We start from the raw sequence: 25,371 nt of genomic DNA on the forward strand, positions 1-25,371 counted from the left end.
GATCCCTGGAGAAGGGCATGGCAACCCACTCCAGTATTCTTTCCTGGAGAATGCCCATGGACAGAGGAACCTGGTGGGGTACAGTCCTTAGGGTCACAAAGAGTTGAACACAATTGAAGTGACTTAGCACACACACACATGTATCTGGGGGATTTGGGTTCTAGTTCTCATTTTATTGACAACTAGTTGTGTGGCCCAGAATAAAGATAATTTAGCATCTACAACTTCTAGCTATGTTTTGTGAATAAAGGGAAGATCTGAGTAAATAATCTCCCTGGGCCTAAAATTTCCTGGGCCTACAATCCATTATGTATCTGGTAGCCTCGATAGAAGCCAAAGTCTGGTGCAGCATTTCCTCTAAAGCCTCTATTGTCTGGTCCTGTCTGCAACTGGGCCAAGTCCCATAGTTTGTGGGATTAACACGAGGCACAAAATAACTGTATGTCATCAGAAACAAAGAGTTTGGAAAGGACATTTCACCTAACGAAATTAAATATCACTGCTTAAAAATAATAAAAGGCTATAGAAAGAAAATATCAACGCCATCACAAATCAACATCTGAGGAACAGCTCTAGAAAACATCTGGAAAATAGCATTGCATTAACAAACCACTAGATAAAATGTTTGATTTCCCAGTCGCTGATGTTACTAACTGCAAAAGCAGTTAAAAGGCCTTATGAGGAGTAATATCTTGGCAGTGGATGAACAGCAAAAAACCCAGCTGTTTGCACTTGCCGTGTAAAAAGTGCCAATGTTCATAGTGTAATCCCCACAGTCTGCTGAGGATCAAGCAGCCGACCACATGATGTGATGGAGTCCTGAGGGGTGGAAGTGATCAGGCCGTGGGGACTAAGGGCCGGGCATTGGCCTCTTTTTACTACAACAGCCCACTTTCAGGGCAGCTTCCTTGTGAAATGTCATTTCTTGCTATATTTTCATTCATTTGCTTTTACTAGAAATTCATCTCATGGCCTGAAAGAACTTCTATTTTCAGACAAGGGTCCCCTCTAAAGCATAACAGATGTGGGAAACGTTGTGAGACTGGTCAAAAAAGAAAAGGAAGGCCTTCCCTGGTGGTTCGTTGGTTAAGACTCTGCACTCCCTATGCAGGGGCACAGGTTTGATCCCTGGTCAAGGAACGAAGATCCCACATGATTCATGGCCTAACAAAAAAAAAGAAAAAGAAAAAGAGGCGTGGTGGCACAGTGGATAAGAAGCTGCCTGCCAATGCAGGGGACACAGGCTGGATCTCTGGCCTGGGAAGATTCCACACGTCAAGGGGCAACTAAGCCCGCGCACAGCCACTGAGCCTGTGCTCTAGAGCCTACGAGCTGTAATTCCTGAAGCCTGGGGGCCCAGAGCCCATTCTCTGCAACAAGAGAAACCACCACAAAGAGAAGCTCTTGCACCTCAATGAAGAGTAGCCCCCGCTAGCCATAACTAGAGAAAAGCCTGTGCAAAGCAACAAATACCCAGTGCAGCAAAAATAAATAGATAAATAAATAATTTTTTTAAAAAGAATATTGACAAGGCAGAGGGGATATCAGCAAGTACTGTATCAGTGGCAGACAGAAAAGCAAGGGCCCTTAGGTGAGTAGATGTGAAGAAAGAGAAGCTGATAAACACGTGAACGCAAGATAAATATGTACCCTTCAACTGCCTCACCTCAAATGAATAGAGGATCCTATTCATTCTGCTACTGAGATATTGAAACAGACTTATGTAAACTTGCAAGACAAAGGGAAAGGGAGGGAACATTTCAGACAATGTGTTTATTTGCAAAGCTTCTTAGGCACTCCTTCAAATCAGCAGTTCTTTGGAATTTAAACCTAAACCCTGGTCAACTTTGCAATCATTCAGTGATTAATTGTTAAGATTCTTCAGTATATTTGAGGAAAGCTTCAAACTGTGGGTGGGGTGGGAAAAATTCAGTTCAGTTTAGTCACTCAGTCGAGTCCAACTCTCTGCAACCCCGTGGACTGCTTCATTCCAGGCTTCCCTGTCCATCATCAACTCCTGGAGCTTGTTCAAACGCATGTCCATCGAGTCAGTGATGCCATCATATTTCAGGATATACACTCTTTAAATACTCTTTTCCATTATGGTTTATTACAGAATATTGAATATAGTTCTCTGGGCAGTACAGTAGGACTTGTTGTTTAGTTTTTTCATTGTCTTAACAACGTCTATCAGAGAAGTCCTTAACTTTTATGAAGTCAAACCACTTAATTCTCTTTTGTTGTGGTTTGTGCTCTTTGCAATCATTCCCAACTCCTCTCTCAGCCTCATTCCATCACCCAAGTTCCAATCAGGAGACAAAAACTGTGTCAGTTATTTAACCAGAAAAGTTTAATATAAAAGTTAAGTAGTAAAATGTAGGGATCTACTAAGGGAGATGGCCCTCTCTGGTGGCTCAGACAGCAACGCATCTGCCTGCAATGCAGGAGACCCGGGTTCAATCCCTGGGTTGGGAAGATCCACTGGAGAAGGGCATGGCAACTCATTCCAGAATTCTTGCCTGGAGAATTCCATGGACAAAGGAGCCTGGTCAGCTATAATGCATGGGGTTGTGAATAGTCAGACTGAGCAACTAACACACACACACACACATACACACAAATGGAGATATAAGAGGATTCTAAGGACACAGAAATAGCAACTGCAGATAGCAGCTACCATGTTTAAAATCAATGGAAAGTGAGCAAGGAAGGAAATTTCAAAATTTAGAGGCCTCCGTACCCTAGGCTTGGAGGCGTCCCTCAAGGAGACATGTGGCTGCCGCAGGAATCCTGGTGGCAATGGAACTGTTAGAGGGCATGAGCCACAGCAGCCCCCTCCAGGTGACGGAGAACGTGATGGAGGGCACAGACATGAGCTGATCCGCAGTGATCACTAATCACAGCTCAGGTCTCAGGAGATGGACTTGCTAGTTAAAACACTCCTAACAACAGAGTGAGGAAAGAGAAGGGAAAGAAACTCAGGACCAAGAATACTGAGAAGAAGCCTGACAGGTAAAAGGAAAAGATATTACAGAGGGTATTATGCTAAGTGAAATAAGTTAGAGAAAGACAACTACTCTATGATACCACTTGTACATGGAATCTAAAAAAAAAAATACAACAAACTCATGAATATAACAACTAGGAAACAGATTCACTTCATGGATATAGAGAACAAACTAGTGGTTACCAAGGGAGATGGGGGAGAAGGGAGGGGCATAATAGGGGTAGGGATTAAAAGTACAAACTATTGTTTACAAAATAAATAATATTTTATTTGTAAACAATAGAATAGACACAGAGAATACAGCCAATATTTTATTTAAAAAACTATAAACAGAGTATAGCCTTTACTAATTGTGAATCACTATGTTCTATGCTTAGAACTTCTGTGATACTGTGCATCAACCATAGCTCAAAAAAAATTACACTTAATAAAAAAGAAGGAGCCAGACAGGTAAGAAGAAAAACAGAAAAGTGGAAAGTAACAGAATCTGAAAGTTAATATCTAATGTTGCTGAGAGAACTGTTTCAATACCAGCATTTTGTATTTGCAAGTTTCCTCTGTGAAATCTTTTCTTCTAACCCATCTTCATCTAATCCTATTTAGATATCTCCTCTCTGGGTGCCTTCTCAGATCTGCCCCTTAAACACATGGTTTGGTGCTCCTTTGGCTGCCAAATACATTTACATTTATCTTTGTGATAAAACTTAAGCTCCTTAAACTATAAGATTATATTTTATTCTGCACCATATCTTCAGATGGTAGCAACGTTGTTAGCATTTCAGCATTGGTAAATCTTTTTAATCTGAATAAATTGCACTTTTCTTTGTCACAGATCACTTTTCTTATACTTCTGTCATGGAACTGGTTACCTATTATTATCTTTGTATGTTATTTCCTCTCCCCAAGAAACTATTGTGTTTAGTCGTTCAGTCATGTCCGACTCTTTTCGACCCCCTGGACTGAAGCCTACCAGGCTCCTCTGTCCATGGGGATTCTGCAGGCAAGAGTATTGGAGTGGGTTGCCATGCCCTCCTTCAGGGGACCTTCCCAATCCAGGGATTGAACCCAGGTCTCCCTCATTGTAGGTGGATTCTTTACCGACAGAGCCACCAGGGAAACCCACTAAGAAACTATTATCTCCTACTAGTCTTTGCATTCCTAGGACTGACAAGCACTGTGCATTGCACAGAGCAAGCACTTTTGAAATATTTACTGTATGAAACAATTCCAAGCCCATACAAGGTGACTAAACTGTAATAGTGATACGGGGGGATTGACTTTTGAACTGGGTCTGAAGACATTTCCTTTAATAATTTTATCCAGAGTCATGCAAGAACCTGGGAGGGGGGTGTCAGTTTAAACTCATTTGACTACAAGAAACAAAGTATCTTAAATGGAAAGGAGGGGAGATTGTTCCTATAAGGAGCAGAACTGCAGTGGAAACTGAAACGAGCTGTAATCAGGTCCTTTGTCACCTGTCCCCAGCGGGCAGGAGTGTTCTCTGTTCCTCCTCTCGGCATGTCTTCTGCTTCAGTCCGCCTGCTCACAGTTGCCTTTCATCCTTTTCCTCCTTTCTTTCCTTCCCTGATAACCATGATGGAATCACAGGCAAGGGAGGAAAAGCTGTTAAAAAGCATTCCCTAAGGTTGTCAATGGCCTCCTAGAGCTCAAACACGTATAGCTCCTTCTTTCAAGAGAGGTTCCAAACTGAGAGTATTTTATCCAGCTCCACCCAGAGTGCAGGAACTGTGATTTAACTGGTTTGCCAAGTTGCCTACTCAAGTGGTCCACTCAACTCTGCTGCTGCTGCTAAGTCGCTTCAGTCGTGTCCGACTCTCTGCAACCCCATAGATGGCAGCCCACCAGGCTCCCCCGTCCCTGGGATTCTCCAGGCAAGAACACTGAAGTGGGTTGCCATCTCCTTCTCCAATGCATGGAAGTGAAAAGTGAAAGTGAAGTCGCTCAGTCGTTTCCGACCCTCAGCGATCCCATGGACTGCAGCCTTCCAGGCTCCTCCATCCATGGGATTTTCCAGGCAAGAGTACTGGAGTGGGGTGCCATTGCCTTCTCCCCACTCCTCTCTAGGGTCTTGCAACACATCTACACATAGTCCACCAGATGGCGATGGAAGCCCACCGTCAGCTTACACCATAGCGGAAGAAAATCAAGACAAGCGGCTGTGGGGACGCTGCTTTTTAAATCTTTTTAAAAACTTAAATAGAGGAAGGATGTTGCATTTTAGTGCCTCAGATACTGGGTTTTTTAAAAAGTGCAACTATAAAAGAGAACTTTTTGAAAGATTCTTTAGTGACAAAGTATTTTTAGTAATCTGACTAGAGGATTAGATGGCTGGATGGCATCACTGACTCAATGGACCACGGGTTTGAGCAAACCTCCTGGAGACGGTGAAGTTTAGGGAAGCCTGGCATGCTGCAGCTCATGGGGTCACAAAGAGTTGGACAAGACTTAGCTACTGAACAGCAACAACAACTAGATTACGTTTTCTGGTAATTTTTAAAAATGAAACAAAATGGTACTGAACATCATCACTGCCTGGGTAAAATTTGCTAAGATATATACTTTTTAAGTTCTCAGTAATCTGCTCATTGAAGTGTCTAGGCTTGGGGAGGAGTAGAAAATGTTTTTTTTTCTCTATATGCTTGTAATCTCTCATACTTTTCCTCACTCAACTAAGGCACAGACGAGAAAATCCTCTTAATGGACATCACCAGCTACTGGAAACTGGGTCAACTAACTTTGCACGGGAATCCTGGAGTCTTCCAAGCAACCATCCCTTCTTCCTCTGTGACGGTCCTCATTTCTCATCCCACTCACTGAATTACTGGCATAATTGTGAGCTTGAGGGGAGTTTCTTAAGCATTTTGACTTTCAGAGTTCTCCTCCTTAGAATTATGTTTTAAAAGTCTACTATTTTGTGGAAATAACATTTTAATGAACCTAGAAGAATGCCTGGTGCTTCATAGTTGTTCAAGAAATAGCAACGTTCATTATTTTTGCCTCCAACTTCTACTTTATTTCGAAAGTGAACCTGTGACTTATGAAAGTCAAGTGATTTGCATCTAGTTCTTATCACTTGTGCCTCATGATCTTGCAACAGAATTATGACTTTGTCTATAGTTTATGTGTGCAGACGAACCATCAAAATTTACACATTACATGTTAGCAAAGAATACAAGAATTCGTGTATTTGCAGCCATTAAAATGTTCTTTTCTTTAGCCTCATAGGCTGATTACAACATAAAACACACACAGAGGGGTGGTACTAAGATGGCCGAGGAATAGGATGGGGAGACCACTTTCTCCCCCACAATTCATCAAAAGTTCATTTGAATGTTGAGCAACTTTCACAAAACAACTTCTGAACACTGACAGAAGACACCAGACACCCAGAAAGGCAGCCCATTCTCTTCAAAAGGAGGTAGGACAAAATATAAAAGAAAAAAAGAGAGACAAAAGTTAGGGATGGAGACCTGTCCCACGGAGGGAGTTGTGAAGGAGAAAAAGTTTCCAAACACCAGGAAACCCTCTCACCTGTGGGTCTGTGGGGAGTTTTGTAATCTCAGAGGGCAACATAACTGGGAGGGAAAAAAAAAAAAAACCCACAGAATATGCACCTAACCGCAACTCCCAGGAGAGAAGTAGCCCAGACGCTTGCATCCACCACCAGCAAGTGTGGGCTGAATAGGGAGGTGTGCGCTGCATTGCTTAGGGTAAGAACTGGGCCTGAAAGCCCTGAGGACAGTCTGAGTCTTGCTAACAGTGAGATAGCAACCAAAACAGTGGGATCGCCAGAGAGAGGAAAAAAAAAAACAGAGTGAGAGATAGAGAGAACATTCCCACGAAAAGCTCTAACCTGAGGCACAGCCTGACCAGCTCATAGAACGAAGGACTGAGTGAATACCAAAGGAGAGCTAGCCAGCCGAGGACCTGCCCATCCCACCTCTGGAGGCAGAGAGGCAGGTGGGCTACAGCCAGAACTGGAAGGCAAGGGGTAATCTCAGCCCCAGAGACAGCATCCTCCACCAAACTGTGAGCAGGCTCCCACTTGCTAACCAAGTCTTCCTGGGATCGTGGACAGTTGACATTTGCCAAGAGGGCCGCAGCCAGAGATCAGCTCCCCAGAGGAGACACACAGCACATCTGAGATGGTGCTCTCATGGCACACCCAGAAAACCCAGCAGCTGGGGCTGGGGAGGTGATTAAGACACACAGCCCACCTGGGACAGTGTGCTTGCCAAGTACCTGGTCACCTGAGCTGCTCGGACCTGGGAAGGGCACCAAACGCATGCCCAACTGAGTCTGTGCCTTTGTGGAGTACCCAAGAACCTGAACCTGAGCAGCTTAGACCTGGGAAGTGCACAAAACTCAGGGTCCACTTTGGACAGTTTCCCTGCAGAGCAACACTGGGAAAGCACACATGCCGTGAGCTGGGGCAAACCCCATGTGGTTCATATACTGTGAGCACTCCCCAAATGCACTAGCTGTATTTGTTTGCAGTGTCCCTCCCTCCCCACAGCACAACTGAACAAGTGAGGCTAAATAAGTGACTACCTTTGCCCGCTTGTGTCAGGGTGGAAATTAGACACTGAAGAGACTTGCAAACAGAGGAAGCCAAAATAAACAAAGAAGAGGGAACCACTCTGGAATGACAGGTGCAACAGATTAAACAGTAGTTAGCATTGACTAAGAATTGGAAGGGGCCTATAGACCTTGAGAAGAAGTATAAGCTGGAACAAGGAATTATCTGAAACTGAACTGACCCCACACTGCGTTCAACAGCACCAGAGAAATTCCTAGATATGTTTTTACTATTCAGTTCAGTTCAGTTCAGTTCAGTCACTCAGTCGTGTCCGACTCTTTGCAACCCCATGAATTGCAGGATGCCAGGCCTCCCTGTCCATCATCAACTCCCAGAGTTCACTCAGGCTCACGTCCATCGAGTCAGTGATGCCATCCAGCCATCTCATCCTTTGTCGTTCCCTTTTCCTCCTGCCCCCAATCCTTCCCAGCATCAGAGTCTTTTCCAATGAGTCAACTCTTCGCATGAGGTGGCCAAAGTATTGGAGTTTCAGCTTTAGCATCATTCCTTCCAAAGAACACCCAGGACTGATCTCCTTTAGAATGGACTGGTTGGATCTCCTTGCAGTCCAAGGGACTCTCAAGAGTCTTCTCCAACACCATAGTTCAAAAGCATCAATTCTTCAGCACTCAGCTGTCTTCACAGTCCAACCCTCACATCCATACATGACCATAGGAAAACCATAGCCTTGACTAGACGGACCTTTGTTGGCAAAGTAATGTCTCTGCTTTTCAATATGCTATCTAGGTTGGTCATAACTTTTCTTCCAAGGAGGAAGTGTCTTTTTATTTCATGGCTGCAATCACCATCTGCAGTGATTTTGGAGCCCAAACAAATAAAGTCTGACACTGTTTCCACTGTTTCTCCATCTATTTCCCATGAAGTGATGGGACCGGATGCCATAATCTTTGTTTTCTGAATGTTGAGTTTTATGCCAACTTTTTCACTCTCCTCTTTCACTCTCATCAAGAGGCTTTTTAGTTCCTCTTCACTTTCTGCCATAAGAGTGGTGTTATCTGCATATCTGAGGTTATTGATATTTCTCCCGGCAATCTTGATTCCAGCTTGTGCTTCTTCCAGTCCAGCGTTTCTCATGATGTACTCTGCATAGAAGTTAAATAAGCAGGGTGACAATATATAGCCTTGACATACGTCTTTTCCTATTTGGAACCAGTCTGTTGTTCTATGTCCAGTTCTAACTCTTGCTTCCTGACCTGCATACAGATTTCTCAAGAGGCAGGTCAGGTGCTCTGGTATTCCCATCTCTTTCAGAATTTTCCACAGTTTATTGTGATCCACACAGTCAAAGGCTTTGGCATGGTCAATAAAGCAGAAATAGATGTTTTTCTGGAACTCTCTTCCTTTTTCCATGATCCAGCAGATGTTGGCAATTTGATCTCTGGTTCCTCTGTCTTTCCTAAAACCGGCTTGAACACATGGAAATTCACGGTTCATGTATTGTTGAAGCCTGGCTTGGAGAATTTTGAGCATTACTTTAGTAGTGTGTGAGATGAGTGCAGTTGTGTGGTAGTTTGAGCATTCTTTGGCATTGCCTTTCTTTGGGATTGGAATGAAAACTGACCTTTTCCAGTCCTGTGGCCACTGCTGAGTTTTCCAAATTTGCTGGCACATTGAGTGCAGCACTTTCACAGCATCAACCTTCAGGATTTGAAAGAGCTCAACTGGAATTCCATCACCTCCACTAGTTTTGTTCATAGTGATGCTTTCTAAGGCCCACTTGACTTCACAATCCAGGATGTCTGGCTCTAGGTCAGTGATCACACCATCGTGATTATCTGGATTGTGAAGATCTTTTTTGTATAACTCTTCTGTGTATTCCTGCCACCTCTTCTTAATATTTTCTGAAATCTTCCCTTGGTATCTCTAATTTTCTTGAAGAGATCTCTAGGCTTTCCCATTCTATTGTTTGCTTCTATTTCTTTGCACTGATCACTGAGGAAGACTTTCTTATCTCTTCTTGCTATTCTTTGGAACTCTGCATTCAGATGCTTATATCTTTCCTTTTCTCCTTTGCTTTTTGCTTCTCTTCTTTTCACAGCTATTTGTAAGGGCTCCCCAGACAGCCATTTTGCTTTTTTGTATTTCTTTTCCATGGGGATGGTCTTGATCCCTGTCTCCTGTACAATGTCACAAACTTCATTCCATAGTTCATCAGGCACTCTTATCAGATCTAGGCCCTTAAATCTATTTCTCACTTCCACTGTATAATCATAAGGGATTTGATTTAGGTGATACTTGAATTGTCTAGTGGTTTTCCCTACTTTCTTCAATTTAAGTCTGAATTTGGCAATAAGGAGTTCATGATCTGAGTCACAGTCAGTTCCTCCTGGTCTTGTTTTTGTTACCTGTATAGAGCTTCTCCATCTTTGGCTGCGAAGAATATAATCAATCTGATTTCAGTGTTGACCATCTGGTGATGTCCATGTGGAGAGTCTTCTCTTGTGTTGTTGGAAGAGGGTGTTTGCTATGACCAGTGCATTTTCTTGGCAAAACTGTATTAGTTTGCCCTTCTTCATTCCGTATTCCAAGGCCCAATTTGCCTGTTACTTCAGGTGTTTCTTGACTTCCTACTTTCGCATTCTAGTCCCCTATAATGAAAAGGACATCTTTTTTGGGTGTTAGTTCTAAACGGTCTTGGAGGTATTTATAGAACCATTCAACTTCAGCTTCTTCAGCATTACTGGTTGGGGCATATACTTGGATTACTGTGATATTGAAGGCCAGGGGCAGCGGCCAGGAGGAGCTACCCCACGTCCAAGGTAAGAGAAACCCAAGTAAGACGGTAAGTGTTGCAAGAGGGCATCAGAGGGCAGACACACTGAAACCATAATCACAGAAAACTAGTCAATCTAATCACACCAGGACCACAACCTTATCTAACTCAATGAAACTAAGCCATGCCTGTGGGGCCACCCAAGCGGGCGGGTCATGGTGGTGAGGTCTGACAGAATGTTGTCCACTGGAGAAGGGAATGGCAAACCACTTCAGTATTCTTGCCTTGAGAACCCCATGAACAGTATGAAAAGGCAAAATGATAGGATACTGAAAGAAGAACGCCCCAGGTCAGTAGGTGTCCAATATGCTACTGGAGATCAGTGGAGAAATAACTCCAGAAAGAATGAAGGGATGAAGCCAAAGCAAAAACAATACCCAGTTGTGGATGTGACTTGTGATAGAAGCAATGTCCGATGCTGTAAAGAGCAATATTGCATAGGAACCTGGAATGTCAGGTCCATGAATCAAGGCAAATTGGAAGTGGTCAAACAGGAGATGGCAAGAGTGAATGTTGACATTCTAGGAATCAGCGAACTAAAATGGACTGGAATGGGTGAATTTAACTCAGATGACCATTATATCTACTACTGTGGGCAGGAATCCCTTAGAAGAAATGGAGTAGCCATCATGGTCAACAAAAGAGTCTGAAATGCAATACTTGGATGCAATCTCAAAAACGACAGAATGATCTCTGTTCATTTCCAAGGCAAACCATTCAATATTTTTACTATTATCATTTTTTAAATTTTTTATGTTTAAGTTCTTTATGACTACTTTAATTTTCATTTTTATAATCTATTATTACCTTCCAAAAAAAGACCCTATTTTTAAAGCAAATTTCACGTATATTTTTTATAATTTTTGTGATTGATTTTGTTTTGTATTTATAATATTGTATTTTTCAGAGTCTAACCTCTATTCTAGATTTTTAATCTTTGCTTTTTAGTATTTGTTATCAATTTTGTGCTTTTAAGAATCTGATCCTCAGTACCCATGTTTGCTTGGGGTGTGATTACTAGGTTGATTGCTCTCTCCCCTTTTGACTCTCCCTTTTCTCCCCCAGGTCACCGCTATCTCCTCCCTCCCCCTCTCTTCTCTAAACTCTGTGAATCTATCTGGGTGTTCTGGGCTGTGCAGAACACTTAGGGAACTGATCACTGGCTAGATTGGTCTCTCCCCTTTTGACTCCCCCTCTTCTCCTCTTGGTCACCTCTATCCCCTTCCTCCCTCTTCTCTTCTCTATGTAACTCCGTGAACCTCTTTGGGTGTTCCAGACTGTGGAGAATCTTTTCACCATTAACTTAGATGTTTTATCATCTGTGCTGTATGGATGGAGAAGTCTTGAGGCTACTGTAAGAATTAGACTGAAAGCCAGAGGCAGGAGGCTTAAATCCAAAACTTGAAAGCACCAGAAAACTCCTGACTCCAGGGAACATTGATCAAGGGCTCATCCAAAAGCCTCCATACCTACACTGAAACCAAGCTCCCCCCAGAGCCAACAAGTTCCAGAGCAAGACACACCATGCTAATTCTCCAGCAACACAGGAACATAGCCCTGAGCATTAAAATACAGCCTGCTCAAAGTCACACCAAACCCACAGGCACCTCAAAACACACTACTGGACATTTCCTCACTCCAGAGAGAAGAGATCCAGCTCCACCTACCAGTTCACTGATGCAAACTTCCTTAACCAGGAACCCTTGACAAGCCACTCGTCCAACCCCACCCACAGGGAGCAGGCTCCACAATAAAGAGGAACCACAGTCTTCTAGCATACAGAAAGGCCACCCCAAACACAGCAACCTAAACAAAATGAAAAGGCAGAGGAATATTCAGCAGGTAAAGGAACATGATAAATGCCCACCAAACCAAACAAAAGAGGAGGAGATAGGGAGTTTACCTGAAAAAGAATTCAGAATAATGATAGTAAAGACAATCCAACATCTTGAAAACAAAATGGAGTTACAGAGAAAGAGCCTAGAGACGAGGATTGAGAAGATGCAAGAAATGTTTAAAAAAGACCTAGAAGAAATAAAAAATAGTCAATCAATAATGAATAATGCAATAACTGAGATCAAAAGCACTCTGGAGGGAACCAACAGTAGAATAACTGAGGCAGAAGATAGGATAAGTGAGGTGGAAGATAGAATGGTGGAAATAAATGAAGCAGAGAGGGAAAAAGAAAAAAGAATTTTAAAAAATGAGGACAACCTCAGAGACCTCTGGAACAATGTTAAACACCCCAACACTCAAATCGTAGGAGAAGAAGAATCATCCCAGAAAAAGAAGACAAAAAGAAAGGCCATGAGAAAATACTTGAGGAGATAATAGTTGAAAACTTCCCTAAAATGGGGAAGGAAATAGCCACCCAAGTCCAAGAAACCCAGAGAGTCCCAAACAGGATAAACCTCTGAGGTAGAACACCCCAACACAAAACACCCCACGACACATAATAAAACACAAAGCACAAATGTTAAAAGCATCAAAGGAAAAGCAACAAATAACACACAAGGGGATTCCCATAAGGATAACAGTTGATCTTTAAATAGAAACTCTTCAGACCAGAAGAGAGTGGCAAGACATACTTAAAGTGATGAAAGAGAAAAACCTACAACGCAGATTACTATATCCAGCAAGGATCTCATTCATATATGAAGGAGAAATCAAATGCTTTACAGACAAACAAAAGCTGACAGAATTCAGCACCACCAAACCAGTTCTTCAACAAATGCTAAAGGGTCTTCTCTAGACAGGAAACACAGAAAAGGTTTATAAACTTGAACCCAAAGCAACAAAGTACATGGCAACAGGATCACACTTATCAATAATTACCTTAAATGTAAATGGGTTGAATGCCCCAACCAAAAGACAAAGACTGGTTGAATGGATGGAAAAACAAGACCCCTATATATGCTGTCTACAAGAGACCCACCTCAAAACAAGGGACACATACAGACTGAAGGTGAAGGGCTGAAAAAAGAAATTTCATGCAAATGGAGACCAAAAGAAAGCAGGAGTAGCAATACTCATATTGGGTAAAATAGACTTTGAAATAAAGGCTGTGAAAAGAGACAAAGAAAGACACTACATAATGATCAAAGGATCAATCCAAGAAGAAGATATAACAATTATAAATATATATGCACCAACATAGGAGCACTGCAATACATAAGGCAAATGCTAAGTATGAAAGGGGAAATTAACAATAACACAATAATGTGGGAGACTTTAATACCCCACCCACACCTATGGATAGATCAACTAAACAGAAAATTAGCAAGAAACATAAACTTTAAATGATGCAATGGACCAGTTAGACCTAATTGGTATCTGTAAGACACTTCACCCAAAAACAATGAATTTCACCTTTTTCTCAAGTGCACACGGAACATTCTCCAGGATAGATCACATCCTGGGCCATAAATCTAGCCTTGGTAAATTCAAAAAAATTAAAATCATTTCAAGCATCTTTTCTGACCACAATGTGGTAAGATTAGATGTCACCTACAGGGAAAAAAAACTATTAAAAATACAAACATATGGAGGCTAAACAACACACTTCTGAATAACCAACAAATCACAGAAGAAATCAACATATGCATAGAAATGAATGAAAAGGAAAACACAACAACCCAAAGCCTACGGGATTCAGTAAAAGCAGTGCTAAGGGGAAGGTTCATAGTAATACAAGCTTACCTCAAGAAACAAGAGAAAAGTCAAATAAATAACATAACTTTACACCTAAAGCAACTAGAAAAAGAAGAAATCAAGAACCCCAGAGTTAGTAGAAATAAAGACATAAAAATTACAGCAGAAATAAATGAAAAAGAAACAAAGAAGACTATAGCAAAAATCAACAAAACTAAAAGCTGGTTCTTTGAGAAGATAAATAAAATAGACAAACCATTAGCCAAACTCATCAAGAAAGACAGGGAGAAGAATCAAATCAACAAAATTAGAAATGAAAATGGAGAAATCACAATAGACAACACAGAAATACAAAGGATCATAAGAGACTACTCTCAGCAACTATATGCCAATAAAATGGACAACTTGGAAGAAATGGACAAATTCTTAGAAAAGTATGCTGCTGCTGCTGCTAAGTCGCTTCAGTCGTGTCCGACTCTGTGCAACCCCATAGACAGCAGTCCACCAGGCTCCCCCCTCCCTCTCCAGGCAAGAACACTGGAGTGGGTTGCCATTTCTTTCTCCAATGCATGAAAGTGAAAAGTGAAAGTGAAGTCGCTCTGTCGTGTCCAACTCTTAGCGACCCCATGGACTGCAGCCTTCCAGGCTCCTCCGTCCATGGGATTTTCTAGGCAAGAGTACTGGAGTGGGGTGCCATTGCCTTCTCCGTAGAAAAGTATAACCTTCCAAAACTGAACCAGAAAGAAATAGAAAATCTTAACAGACCCATCACAAGCACAGAAATCGAAACTGTAATAAAAAATCTTCCAACAAACAAAGCCCAGGACCAGATGGCTTCACAGGTGAATTCTACCAAAAATTTAGAGAAGATCTAAATGGCAACTCACTCCAGCATTCTTGCCTGGAAAACCCCATGGACGGAGGAGCCTGTAGGCTACAGTCCGTGGGGTCACAAAGAGTCAGACACGACTGAATGACTTCACTTTCACTTCCTTTCAACACCTATGCTACTCAAACTCTTCCAGAAAATTGCAGAGGAAGGTAAACTTCCAAACTCATTCTATGAGGCCACCATCACCCTAAAACGAAAACCAGACAAAGATGCCACAAAAAAAGAAAACTGCAGGCCAATATCACTGATGAACATAGATGCAAAAATCCTCAACAAAATTCTGGCAAACAGAATCCAACAACATATTAAAAAGATCAAACATCATGACCAAGTTGGGCTTTATCCCAGGGATGCAAGGATTCTTCAATATTCACAAATCAATCAATGTGATACACCACATTAACAAATTTAAAGATAAAAACCATATGATTATCTCAATAGATGCAGAGAAAGCCTTTGACAAAATTCAGCATCCATTTATAATAAAAACCCTCCAGAAAGCAGGCATAGAAGGAACATACCTCAACATAATAAAAGCCATATATGATAAACCCACAGCAAACGTTAAACATTATCCTCAACGGTGAAAAATTGAAAGCATTTCCCCTAAAGTCAGGAACAAGACAAGGGTGCCCACTCTCACCACTGCTATTCAACATAGTTTTGGAAGTTTTAGCCACAGCGTTCAAAGAAGAAAAAAGGGATAAAAGGAATCCAGATTGGAAAAGAAGAAGTAAAACTCTCACTGTTTGCAGATGACATGATCCTCTACATAGAAAACCCTAAAGACTCCACCAGAAAATTACTAGAACTAATCAATGAATATAGTAAAGTTGCAGGACATAAAATTAACACACACAGAAATCCCTTGCATTCCTATACACTAACAATGAGAAAACAGAAAGAGAAATTAAGGAAACAATTTCATTCACCATTGCAGAGAAAAGAATAAAATACTTAGGAATAAATCTACCTAAAGGGACAAAATACTTATATATATAAAACTATAAAACACTGATAAAAAATCAAAGATGACACAAATAGATGGAGAAATATACCATGTTCATGGGTCGGAAGAATCAATATGGTGAAAATGTGTATATTACCCAAAGCAATCTATAGATTCAATGCAATCCCTATCAAGCTACCAATGGTATTTTTCAGAGAACTAGAACAAATAATTTCACAATTTGTATGGAAATACAAAAAAACCTCGAATAGCCAAAGCAATCTTAAGAAAGAAGAATGGAACTGGAGGAATCAACCTGCCTGACTTCAGGCTGTATACTACAAAGCTACAGTCACCAAGACAGAACTGTCTGCTGCCGCCGCTGCTGCTGCTGCTGCTGCTGCTAAGTCATTTCAGTCGTGTCCAACTCTGTGTGACCCCATAGACGGTAGCCCACCAGGCTCCCCTGTCCCTGGGATTCTCCAGGCAAGAACACTGGAATGGGTTGCCATTTCCTTCTCCAATTCATGAAAGTGAGAAGTGAAAGTGAAGTCGCTCAGTCATGTCAGACTCCTAGCGACCCCATGGACTGCAGCCCACCAGGCTCCTCCATCCATAGGATTTTCCAGGCAAGAGTACTGGAGTGGGGTGCCATTGCCTTCTCCAACAGAACTGGCACTAAGACAGAAATATAGATCAATGGAACAAAACAGAAAGCCCAGAGATAAATCCATGCACTTATGGACACCTTATTTTTGACAAAGGAGGCAAGAATATACAATGGAGAAAAGAAAATCTCTTTAACAAGTGGTGCTGGGAAAAAATGGTCAACCACTTGTAAAAGAATGAAGCTAGAACACTTTCTAACACCATACACAACAATAAACTCAAAATGGATTAAAGATTGAAATGTAAGACCAGAAACTATAAAACTCCTAGAGGAGAACATAGGCAAAACACTCTCTGACATAAATCACAGCAAGATCCTCTATGACCCACCTCCCAGAGTAATGGAAATAAAAGCAAAAATAAACAAATGGGATATAATTAAACTTAAAAGCTTTTGCACAACAAAGGAAACTACAAGCAAGGTGAAAAGACAGCCTTCAGAATGGGAGAAAATAATAGCAAATGAAGCAACTGACAGAATTAATCTCAAAAATATACAAGCAGCTCATGCAGCTCAATTCCAGAAAAATAAACGACCCAATCAAAAAATGGGCCAAAGAACTAAACAGACATTTCTCCAAGAAGACATACAGATAGCTAACAAACACATGAAAAGATGCTCAACATCACTCATTATCAGAGAAATGCAAATCAAAACCACAATGAGGTACCATCTCACCCCGGTCAGAATGGCTGCTATCAAAAAGTCTATAAACAATAAATGCTGGAGAGGGTGCAGAGAAAAGGGAACCCTCTTACACTGTTGGCAGGAAAGCAAACTAGTACAGCCATTATGGAGAACAGTGTTGAGATTCCTCAAACAACTGGAAATAGAACTGCCATACGACCTAGCAATCCCACTGCTGGGCATACACTCCGAGGAAACCAGAATTGAAAGAGACACCTGACCCCAACATTCAACAGCACTGTTTACAAAAGGCAGGACATGGAAGCAACCTAGATGTCCATTGGCAGACGAATGGATAAGAAAGTTGGGGTAGATATACACAATGGAATATTATTCAGCTATTAAAAAGAAAGCATTTGAATCAGTTCTAATGAGGTGGATAAAACTGGAGCCTATTATACAAAGTGAAGTAAATCAGAAAGAAAAACGCCAATACAGTATATTAAAGCATATATATATGGAATTTAGAAAGATGGTAACAATGACCCTATATGTGAGACAGCAAAAGAGACACACATGTATAGAACAGTCTTTTGGACTCTGGGAGAGGGCGAGAGTGGGATGATTTGAGAGACAGCATTGAAACATGTATATTACCATATGTGAAATGGATCACCAGTCCAGGTTCCATGCATGAGACAGGGCACTCAGAGCTGGTGCACTGGGATGACCCAGAGGGATGGGATGGGGATGGAAGAGGGAGGGGGCGTTCAGGATTGGGGACACATGTACACTCGTGGCGGATTCACGTCAGTGTATGGCAAAACCAATACAATATTGTAAAGTAATTAGCCTCCAATTAAAACAAATTAATTAATTTACAAAAAATAAAAATAAAACACAGAGAAGAAATGTTAACTCAGCCCAGAGTGTGTCTCAAAGCACATATTTTCCAAACTTTAGTTGAAGGGGGAGAAACTAATAGACATCAGGACTGCAAATTTTCCCACTAGTAGTTATGGAGAAAGTATATGGATTAGATTATATGCTTCAGCTATGCAACTTAGAGCTCCACTACAGTTTCATGGAAAACAAAGAACTTTTTTTTTTCTTGTCTTGGAAAGTAGGCAGGAAAGGCCCGCTTTACTCATATATCAAACCCCACCCCCAGATCCAGGAAATAAGAACAATGGGGACTAGAAATTCTTTTTGGATTGTTTGTTCAGTCTACAACTGGGTACCATGTGATCCGGTGTCTGTGAGGCATCTTATTCAAAGATAACGGGACTAATTTTGTAAATAATAAAGATCTTTAGTATTAAAAGTGTCCTTAAAAGAAACTTATTTACAAAATTAGTCCCATTATCTTTGAATGAGATGCCTCACAGACACTGGATCACATGGTACCCAGTGTAGACTGAACAAACTTAATCCAAAAAAGGATTTAGAAGTTTCTTTAGAGGTGTATGGTGGCTTCCCTCCTAGCTCAGTCAGTAAAGAAACCGCCTGCAATGCGGGAGACCTGGGTTCGATGCCTGGGTCAGGAAAATCCCCTGGAGAAGGAAATGGCAACCCACTCCAGTATTCCTGCCTGGGAAACCCCATGGTCAGAGGAGCCTGGCAGGCTACAGTCCTTGGGGCGTTGAGGAAGGGCAGTCGCAAGAGTCGACACAACTTAGCGACTAAACCATCACCATAGAGATGTATTAATAACGAGGCCTTTCACTGGAAAAGCAAATAGGAAACCCTCCTACAACATAATCTCTTCTCTCTCTGAAGCTTCTTACAAGCTCCTTACTCATGACAGCTAAAACCTCCTCCTGCTCTTTTTTTTTAATGTTTGTTTTTTATTCTTTTATTTGACTGTGCAGGTCTTAGCTGTGGGCATGTGGGATCTAACTCCCTGACTGGGGATGGAACCCAGGCCCTCTACACTGGGACTGCGGAATCTCAGCCACTGGACCACCACGGAAGTCCGTCCTCCTGCTCTTTCAATCCCCGAGTCCCTCGGAGTTTTGCTTCTGCTTTGTTCACTACCTTTTCCGACGTTTTCCCTACGTGGTGTAAAAGTGAGAAGCCATGGGGTGAGGTGTACCTGGGCTCCAGTCACACCAAGGAGATGACTGGAGGCCTTTCGCTATTCTCTTAAAGCATGTGGCATCCCTTAGAATATGCAATCTTTTTTTCCTGAATGTTTGTCTACATTCCCTACTTTGTTATAGTTAAAAGGAGAAAATCTCCTGGGAGAAGTTCTTGTTTAAAATGACCCTTACTTATACCAAGTTTCCTGTAACTTGAACCCTATAACATCATATGTTTGCTAGAGTGTAATAAGGACTATTTGAGTCTATTACATAGCAACTGTCTTTAGGAATCTCCTTGATTTCTACTTTTCATTAGCGAAGAAGAAGGCTGTTATAAGAAAAAAAAAAAACTTTTTGAAAGAGATGGTGAACCAAGGAAGTAAAGAAACTCTCCTTCAATATAGTTTAGAGAAAAGGAAGGACCCCCACAGGAAGGACATTGTTTAGTCTGTTAGAGTTGCCATAACAAAATACCACAGACTGGTTGACTTAAAACAATAAGAATTTATTTTCTCATAGTCCTGGGGGCTAGCAGTCAGTGTTTCAGCAGGGTTCACTGGCTTGCAGATGGTGCCTGAGGGCTAACTGTCCATGGTCAGTGTTTCAGCAGGGTTCATTGGCTTGCAGATGGTGCCTTCTCTCTGTGTCCTAACAGGGTCCTTCCTCTTCTCATAAGGACACCAGCCATAATGGATTAGGACCCGTCTATGGACAATCCCATGGACAGAGGAGCCTGGTGGGCTGCAGTCCATGGGGTCACTGAGGGTTGGACACGACTGAGCGACTTCCCTTTCACTTTTCATTTACATGCATTGGAGAAGGCAATGGCAACCCACTCCAGTGTTCTTGCCTGGAGAATCCCAGGGTCGGGGGAGCCTGGTGGGCTTCCGTCTATGGGGTTGCACAGAGTTGGACATGACTGAAGCGACTTAGCAGCAGCAGCATATGACCTCACTTTGCCTTAATTACCTCTTTAAAGGTCCTATCTCCAAATACAGTCACATTCTGAGTTATTAGGGGTTGGAACTTCAACATTTGAATTATGAAAACTGAAAGTCACTCAGTCATGTCCGACTCTTTGCAACCTCAGGGACTATATAGTCCATAGAATTCTCCAGGCCAGGATACTGGAGTGGGTAGCCTTTCCTTTCTCCAGGGGATCTTCCCAACCCAAGGACTCAAGCCAGGTCTCCCAGAGTGGAGGTGGATTCTTTACCAGTTGAGCTATCAGGGAAGCCCTTTTTGAATTATGAGGGAACACAATTCAGCTCATAACAGGTTTAAATTTTACTGAAATTAGACTTGGATATGACTTTGAAGACTTCAAGGATATTAATAAAAGTTTTATAATTATTGAAAATATGAAACTAAACGAAATCCAAATGACAAATAGAATGACAGACTGTGGAATCTGGAATTGGGTGCAAGTTGCTGAACTTTTGTCCCAATGTGGGGATACCTTCAACCCTGCAAATTCTTGGACATTTTTAATAAGGCAAGATTTTTAGACATCTTGCCATCATAGTTGTTTTTTAAAGTATGTCCTCTCTAAATGAATTGAGATGAAATTTTTGAAATTTCATACCAATTTGAATTTTTTTCAATCTGGCATTTTCTGAATAGTGAATTGTCTCACACAACTGATTCTTTTTCAGCTAACTGAAGTTTATCCTTTAAAGTGGTTTAAAATTTTTAAACTAATTTTCTGTAATAAAGACACTCCTTATATTTTAACTTCAGATCAGATCAGTCACTCAGTCGTGTCCAACTCTTTGCGACCCCATGAATCGAAGCCCGCCAGGCCTCCCTGTCCATCACCAACTCCCGGAGTTCACTCAGACTCACGTCCATCGAGTCAGTGATGCCATCCAGCCATCTCATCCTCTGTCGTCCCCTTCTCCTCCTGCCCCCAATCCCTCCCAGCATCAGTTTCATTAAAAAAAAAAAAAAAAAAAAATCAGCTTTCTGGAGCAACAGTATATCAATTTTGCCTGCTTCCAGCAGATGGTACTAAAGATTGTACAAAGAAATTTTCTTCTGGGGTAGAGCTTTCCAGCTCCTTCATGTCAGAGCAGAGCTGGAAAATAAGAGTATTTTCACTTAATAAGTAAACAAGGGTTTTGCACCCAAAGGAGACTAGCAGTTGGATCACCTAAAGGCCCCTCTGATTCTGATTTGTTGCTTCTACATTCACATGTTGAAGCCGTAGCCACCACCACCCCTCATGTGATTGTATTGGAAATAGGGCCTTTGAAGAGGTGATTAAGGCTAAATGAGGTCAGAAGTTTGGAACCCTGATCTGATAGAACTGGTGCCCTTATAAGAAGAGACACAAGAGAGAGAGCTCTCCCCACAGACATGAGAAAACACAGTGAGAGGGTGGAGCCCTGCAAGCTAGGAAGACAGCTCTCACTAGAACTCTGATTTCAGACTTCCAGCTGCCAGAGCTGTGAGACAAGAAATTTCTGTTGTTTAAGCCAGTCAGGCTATGGTATTTTGTTATGGCTGCAGCTGCTGCTGCTAAGTCGCTTCAGTCGTGTCCGACTCTGTGCGACCCCATAGACGGCAGCCAACCAGGCATCCCATCCCTGGGATTCTCCAGGCAAGAACACTGGAGTGGGTTGCCATCTCCTTCTCTAATGCATGAAAGTGAAAAGTGAAAGTGAAGTCACTCAGTCGTATCCGACTCTTAGCGACCCCATGGACTGCAGCCCACCAGGCTCCTCCATCCATGGGACTTTCCAGGCAAGAGTGCTGGAGTGGGATGCCATGGCAGCCTGTGCTAATACAGTATTTTTCTAGGACAAACAATACCCAGCCAGAGGAAAAGTAATTGGCAAAATAGAAACATCGTTGAATGGGTGGCAAGATGATCAATGTCAACATCAAGCATAGTAACCCATTAGGAGGCGGTTCACTATCTTTTTTTTTTTAACATTGCAAAGGAAACTTTAGAGTCAATGAAAACACAGTACTTTGGATTGACCAAAATGCACAATGCATGCAAAACAAAAGTCATGTAGTTTGCTTGTTGACCGTGTGGTTACTGTTCAAAAAGTCCCTGCTTCTAAAGCTATACTTAGTAATCTTCTAAAATTTTAAATAAAGTTCTTAAATTGTAGCAATAAACAAAAAGATAAGATACACTTAAACAATACTGATATTTATCAAAAGATGCTTAAGAAATTTCAACTCTCAAGTCTGACAGTTATAAAAATCAATATTTTGGCTAAATTATAAATATGTTTATAATGCAATTATTTGCAATGATATGCAACTGTATAACTCTAATAATGCTAACAACTGCTATAAGATCAGAATGGGTTTTTGAAAAATACTAAAAACATAAAAATATATAACCCCATTAATTACCTATAGAACATGTTCAATTTATACCTAAATTTCAGCATTTACTGTATCACCACAGCTCTAATTTAAAAAAATCACATCTAAGGGTAAGGCAAAACCACCTAAGCATGGCATATTTGTTCATGTCTTAATTTGTTGATGTATCAAACAAATTTCAACTCTGCTAGGCAAAGAACAGAAGATAATCTGCTTTGCAATGAATTCAAAGTTCAATTGCACACAGGCAACATTCTATAGATTAAAAAAAATTACTAACTGAACTATAGGTATTAAATACTGAAAAAAGTTAACAGTTTATTATAATTTATTTTATTTAACAATCTAGGAAGTTCCTAGCTATCAGTAGTTCCAGGGCAATTTCAGGTGTAATTGGGAATTTAAGAATCTCCATGGAATGAAACTTGTAGGTGAAATACATGCATACTTTTTGGTAGCACATGTGAAGAGATTTCTCTAAAATTGACTACATTAGTTTTGTTCTCAGCAAATTGACCTGGACCACTCAACATGGCTTTAATTGTTCCTGATGTTAGATCATGTTCTTTTTTTACAATAAATTCATGACCATCGGAAGATACTAATTTGACATACATGGCATCAGGGCCCACACGACCACCATAGGTTTTCTCTTTGCCATCCATTAGATTCTTATGAAATTCTACTTTGCATCCGGAAGAACGTTAGTAGTTGCTTGCCATTCCCACAGTCCGCAGTCACCACACCTGGTCCCCAGATCTACGCCACGGCTCCCCACCTACCCCCAACTGCCTGCCACCAAGGGTTCTAGGGAAGTTGGAGGAATCATTTCTGCTGGGTCACTGGTGGGTCAGTATCTTTAAAAAGTACTACTTGTGTAGAAAGCCACGGATGTGCCAGACCTATTTAAATCTATACTTCAACATGTTATTGTTGTTCAGTTGCTCAGTCGTCTCTGACTCTTTGTGACCCCATGGACTACAGCATGCCAGGCTTCCCTGTTCTTCACCATCTCCCAGAGCTTGCTCAAACTCATGTCCATCAAGTCGGTGATGCCATCCAACCATCTCATCCTCTGTCATCCCCTTCTCCTCTTGCCTTCACTCTTTCCCAGCATCAGGGTCTTTTCCAATGAGTCAGCTCTTTGCATCAGGTGGCCAAAGTATTAGAGCTTCAGCTTCAGCATCAGTCTTTTCAGTGAATATTCAGGATTGATTTCCTTTAGGATTGACTGGTTTGATCTCCTTGCAGTCCAAAGGACTCTCAAGTGTCTTCTCCAACACTGCAATTCAAAAGCATCAATTCTTCAGCACTCAGCCTTCTTTATGGTCCAACTCTCACATTCATACATGACTACTGGTAAAACCGTAGCTTTGACCAAATGGATCTTTGTCGGCAAAGTAATGCTTATGTTTTTTAATATGCTGTCTAGGTTTGTCATAGCTTTTCTTCCAAGGAGCAAGCATCTTTTAATTTCATGGCTGCAGTCACCATCTGCAGTGATTTTGGAGCCCTAGAAAATAAAGTGTGTCATGGTTTCCATTGTTTCCCCATCTATTTGCCATGAAGTGATGTGGCTAGCTGCTATGATCTTCAGTTTTGAATGTTGAGTTTGAAGCTAGCTTTTTCACTGTCTTCTTTCATCCACATGAGTGGGTGGGAATACACAGTAGCTGCTAAAGGGCTCCCTTCGGAGGGCATTCCTTTCCTCAGTGCACTTTGAAATGTAAATGAAAAGATGCCTTTGGAAACTTGCTGCACAAAGAGTGGTTGTGGACCACAAGCATCAGTATCTCCTGGGAGCTGGCCAGAAACTCAGAACCTCAGCGCTTCCCAAGTCTACCAAATCAGAAGTTGCATTTTAACAAGATCTTCAAATGATTCATAGGCACATTGTAGTTTGAGATGCACCACTTTACATCTTATATCAACAGAAAAGAGATGAGTAAGCTTGGTTCTAAAGCTTCAAAGAAACTCACTTTTCTGTTTGGTGGAAATACATTTGTGACCTAAGAGAGTTCACCCTGGATTTGTGAGTATTGAGACTTTTGAAGAAAGGAGCTTTGGGAACCTAACCTGTTCATATGTGAAAGTTCTAAGATTCTAAAAATGGGTTGTGTATCCTTGTTTTCTGAAACAGCGTGTAGAGCATAGATTTCTTAGTAGTTGAGAGGCAAAGCTATGAATATCTGTATATAAAAGAGTGATATTCTAAAGAGTTTTCAAGTTATATAGTAGATGCTCAGTAAATGAGTGTCCGCTCTATTCAATTCCCTTCAGAATACCAGCTTAGAAAGTCTCAGATGGTAGAGATCTGTGGGCTATGTTTATAATATTCTCAGTGGAATATATAAGGTTGTTCAATTGAGCTAATTGCCTCAGGCTGCTATGCGTTTTCACTTCTACCTTCTCGATTTTCTTGCCTCTCCTGTATCTATTCTACCAACTACTGGTGTTGCTGCTGCCATTGTGCCTATATCCACAGCGTTTCCTTCCTCGGCCTCATGATTCATTCTTTCTAACCTGTTGTGGGCTGGGTGAGTGGATAGCCACAGAAATTACCGTATAGCTAAAATAACAGCCACATATTCTAAGTGAGAACTTGAGAGGATTTTCTATAAGTGCACTTTTGCACATAGGCTATGTGGTAATTATTTGCCTAATAGTCCCACTTTTTTTTTTTTTTTAATCTTTTAGAATCTTAGTTGTCTTAGACACTTCAGACTTAAATGCTAGTTAAATGACATCAACA

General features: G+C 41.4%; 1 pseudogene; it reads right to left on the reverse strand.

Moving 5' to 3' along the window:
* Positions 1-22,929: 22,929 nt before the first annotated feature.
* Positions 22,930-23,409, reverse strand: LOC147371116 (elongin-C pseudogene; annotated as a pseudogene).
* Positions 23,410-25,371: the final 1,962 nt, after the last annotated feature.

The sequence above is a fragment of the Bos grunniens genome, chromosome 6 (assembly GCF_055505025.1).
Source record: "Bos grunniens cultivar Pamir isolate PY7600 chromosome 6, Bosgru_T2T1.0, whole genome shotgun sequence".
Taxonomy (NCBI): domain Eukaryota; kingdom Metazoa; phylum Chordata; class Mammalia; order Artiodactyla; family Bovidae; genus Bos; species Bos grunniens.